Source organism: Triticum aestivum, chromosome 5B (assembly GCF_018294505.1).
Source record: "Triticum aestivum cultivar Chinese Spring chromosome 5B, IWGSC CS RefSeq v2.1, whole genome shotgun sequence".
NCBI lineage: Eukaryota > Viridiplantae > Streptophyta > Magnoliopsida > Poales > Poaceae > Triticum > Triticum aestivum.
Window position 1 is genome coordinate 664,339,641 of NC_057807.1, and position 5,177 is coordinate 664,344,817.

Here is a 5,177-nt window from a genome sequence, read left to right on the forward strand (position 1 = left end):
ATTAGACTACTTGACCAAATAAAAACTTATCCTTTTCCCAATTTTAGTCTTTGGCAGATTTTAGCTATTTTAGCACAAGTCAAGCAATCTTAACACAATTCAAGCAAGCATGCAAAGAGTATATGAGCAGCGGAAAGTAAAGCATGCAACTTGCAAGAATGTAAAGGGAAGGGTTTGGAGAATTCAAACGCAATTGGAGACACGAATGTTTTTGTCGTGGTTTCGATAGGTGGTGCTATCGTACATCCACGTTGATGGAGACTTCAACCCGCGAAGTGTAACAGTTGCGCGAGTCCACGGAGGGCTCCACCCACGAAGGGTCCACGAAGAAGCAACCTTGTCTATCCCACCATGGCCGTCGCCCACGAAGGACTTGCCTCACTAGCGGTAGATCTTCACGAAGTAGGCGATCTCCTTGCCCTTACAAACTCCTTGGTTCAACTCCACAATCTTGTCGGAGGCTCTCAAGTGACACCTAGCCAATCTAGGAGACACCACTCTCCAAGAAGTAACAAATGGTGTGTTGATGATGAACTCCTTGCTCTTGTGCTTCAAATAATAGTCTCCCCAACACTCAACTCTCTCTCACATGATTTGGATTTGGTGGAAAGAAGATTTGAGTGGAAAGCAACTTGGGAAGGCTAGAAATCAAGATTCATATGGTAGGAATGGAATATCTTGGCCTCAACACATGAGTAGGTGGATCTCTCTCAGAAACAGCAAGTTGAAAGTGTAGGTTTGTTCTGATGGCTCTCTCCACGAATGAAGAGGAGGTGGAGGGGTATATATAGCCTCCACACAAAATCTAACCATTACACACAACTTACCAAACTCAGTGGGACCGAATTGAGAAACTCGGTCGGACCGATTTAGCAAATCTAGTGACCATTAGGATTTTCGGTGGGACCGACATGCAACTCGGTAGGACCGATATGATTAGGGTCAGGGCATAACGTAATCTCGGTGAGACCGATTACACAAACTCGGTGAGACCAATTTTGGCAATAAGCTAACCAGAGAGTTGGTCAGGTAAACTCGGTGGGACCGGTTCGCTCATTTCGGTGGGACCGAAAGGTTACGAAAAGGAAACAGGGAGTTTACATTGCAATCTCGGTGGGATCGATCGCTCATCTCGGTGGTACCGAAACGTTATGAAGGGAAACAGAGAGATTACAATCCCATCTCGGTGAGACCGAGATCCCTATCGGTGAGACCGATTTGCCTAGGGTTTGTGGCAGTGGCTATCACTACAAAAAAAATACACTTCCGTGATGATACGTGTTTGTCACAGTAGGTCGCGTTTTTTTGTCATGCATGTACATCCATGACAAATTTATGACAGAATCAAGATAGTCATACCTGTGCTATCGTAGAAGTGTTCCATGACATTACCAAAATTATCATCACGGAAGTGTCCACTTCCATGACGATAAATCGCGCGTCACAGAGGTGCTTTCGTCAAGGGTGACCGACACGTGGCATCCACCGTAACGGAACACCGTTAAGCTACCAGGTCGGGTTTTGGATCCGATAACCCGTTAACAGCCCCGACCAATGGGGATTTTCCACGTGTAAAATCGTCATTGGCTGGAGGAAACACGTGTCGGCTCATTGTTGGGACAGATGTCATCCACTCATTGGACAAAAGGCGCCTATGATACGTTGACACGTGGCCCGGCCCAACACAAGCCCATTCCTGTGAAAAGGCCGGACCGTTTGACTTGGTCAAAAGGTACGGGCCGGCCCATGGAAAGCCTGTTAACGGCCTGTTCGCATATAGCCCATTTACAGCCCGCTAACCCAAGGCCCGTTACGCCCTACTCGAATTAGGCCCAGTAGCGTCATCTGGGCCATCCAATATGATTCCAGCCTGTTTTCACTTCTGGCCCATGTATGGCCCATGACGTCTTTCGGCCCATATGAGGCCCTATGTAACTCTTGGCCTATTAACGGCCAGTGGTGAAACTGGCCCGCAATGAACAGTCGATCACTTTAGACCCATTAACGGCCCGTGGTGAAACTGGCCCGCAACGAACAATGTATCTCTTTAGACCCATTAACGGCCCGTGGTGAAACTGGCCTGTAATGAACAGTGTATCACTTTATACCCATTAATGGCCCATTATTCAGTTGGGCCGTTTCCAGCCCGTGTTATCTTTCGGCCTTCTCAGAGCCCATTTATTCTTGGGCTCATTTCGAGCATTCGTTTACTTACGGCCTGTTACTGTAATTTTTTGCTTGTGGGCCAAATTCAGCCCGTGGTTACAGTCAGCCCGTTTGTGGTCCGTTAATACATTGGGCCGGTTTCATAGCGTCATCAAATACAGCCTATTAACGATGGCCCGTTATGGTCGGCCCATGAATGGGCGATTCCAACTCTAGCCCGTTTACGGCCATAATGCGGCCTGTTATTGGCCCATGTTTGGCCAATCGATCATACGGCCTGTATAAGGCCAATTGATGATAGGGCCCGTAGAAGGCCCATTGTTTCTACGGCCCGTATAAGGCCAATTGATGATAGGGCCCGTAGAAGGCCCATTATTTCTACGGCCCGTAGAAGGCCCAATGTTTCTACGACCCGTAAAAGGCCTACTGTTTCTATGGCCCGTAGAAGGCCCACTGTTTCTACGGCCCGTAGGAGGCCCAGTGTCACTACAGTAAATATTAGCCCATGGTTATTGTGGCCTAGTTTTAAAAAATAGGTTATTGCAGCCACTAGCAAACCGCGGAAAAAGAACTGCACTGACTACAAGCAAACAAATAAACAAGACAACAAGGAAATAAATAAGCAAGCAACTTATGCTAGGCTATCATGGCTATTACACATATTACATCCACTGGGCATCAAAGTTCACCACCAGTGCAAATATAGGGAACACAGCAGCATATAAACGCCGCAGCAAAACAAGTCCATAACTGAAACCACTTCAAAAGAGTTCAAGAAACAATATCTTGGGTACCCATAATGCTGGCAAGATGCTTAGCAAGCTTATTAACTTTTTCTTGTTTGGCGCTTAAATCCTCCAGCACTTGCTGTTGCACAAGAAAGTACGCATCTGAATTCTGCAGGGACTTCTTCAGTCCTTCGGCTTCTTGCCGCAACACAGATGATTGATGCCTTTCAGCTTGTAGCTGAGACTGAAGAAGCCGAAGTGATTCAGGCAGCGAGTTCGAAGAGCTTGTGCCAGCGGTACTGGCCAGTAACTCGAACACTACATCAACGCAGGACTGTGGGGTTTTCTCACTATCTACAAGATCATTTTTATCACCTTTCTTGGAGACCAACAGGGTTGTCTCACTATCTTGAACCTTATCTGCATTACTTTCTCTACCATTGCATAATGGGGTGCTCTTCTCCAATATTCTGTTTGCATACTACAAGAGAAACAAGCAGACACATCACAAGTTTAGCTTGTAGTATACCAAACTCATTTTGGTAAACTGGTTCAGTAGTAAGGTGGACAGGATAACAGCATGAAACAAACACACACACACACACATATATATATATATATATATATATATATATATGTACTATGGTCACTGTATTGTCCATATCATTCTAGTTTATGTTCCCTAATCAAGATAGAGACACAGTTCAACTCATATATTTTTAAGACACGGCAGCATAGACAGAATATAAGTGTGAGAAACTACACAACATTGGCAGCACTTGTAATGTGCATCACATGAGAACATAACTATTTATACAACTTAAACTGAAATCAACATAGAGCAAGAAGTTAGAACAGCAATCCAGTAAAAGAAATAGGTTTAAAACATACCTATTGCGCCATTGGAGTTTCAGTTGGATCCTTCAAATTCGAAAGTAGTTGGTATGAGTAAATACAGTGATGCAACAGCAAAGGAATATGGACCATAGCTACGGAATCTGACCTGAGAACAGTTGCTCTTCTGCTTTAAACGTGGAGTTTGGGTTAGCTGTGGTGGTCTTCGTGCTTTGGGCACTGTAGTAGCTTTACAAACTGCTCGTGTGGGGGTACTCTGTGGTGGACATGGTGCTTTGTCAACTATAAGTGGGTTACTATCCGCTGGGGTTGCGGTTAGATGGGTTGTAGCTGGTTCTCTGCCCAACGGTGTAAGTGTGCAATCTGGAAGAGTCTCGATTATGTGTGGTGGGGCTAGTTTGTGGGCTAGTACAACCATGGTTCTATCTGCATCGACGGGTAGCATTGTCTTTTGTGAAGAACGGGTTTTTGCTCCCATACTGCCATCACCCCCTCCAATTCAAATGGCTGATAAACAAGAAAAGAAATTGAACGTACAGACATTGTATGATAGACAGATGTGGTAATTCACATATATGTTGTCTAACCAAACATGACAGCATGACAGAATTTCACATATATGATGCCTAACTAAACAGGATAGCATGACACAGTTTCAGATATATGATGGATAACTTAACAGGATATAATGGCATAATTCAACATATGATGAGTACCTAAACAGGATGACATGACAAAACTATATGATGTCTTTCTAAAATAGGTTGGGATGAAATAATTCACATACATGTTGTCTAAGTATACAGGATGGCATGATATAATTGACATAATTGATTCATATACTAAGCAACTGGCACTCGCATGTATGATCTCTAAACTAAGTAGATAGAATTCAATATTGTGCATATGATGTCTAAACTAAGCAATGCAAGACACCATATGCATCATATGAGAAATATAAACATTGCAACTTAGAGCATACACCTCAGGTGGGATATAGGACTGGTCATCTGTCTCTGAATCCTCCTCTAAGGAGCTCCCTGTAACCATCGAGATATATGCTTCAACAGGTACCATTGCCTGCTCTGAAGACCTTGTTTTCACTCCAGATTTTTCCATAACCGGCTCAAATGGCTGATACACATAAAGAGTAGTTCAATATACACAGATTGTCGACAAATGGAATACGTAATGAAAAAAAAGATGGCATGGGATAATTCACATATATGATGCCTGGCTCCATGGCAGTGCATAATTCACATATATGATAACTAGCTGAAAAACATGGTATTGCATAATTCACATATCTGATATAGAAAGCAAACATGAGGCATTCACACAAAGCATGTCTAATCTAAGCAGATGGCATGACAATGCAAGACACCATATGCATGATATGAGCAATATAACCCAGCCAAGTTAGAGCAT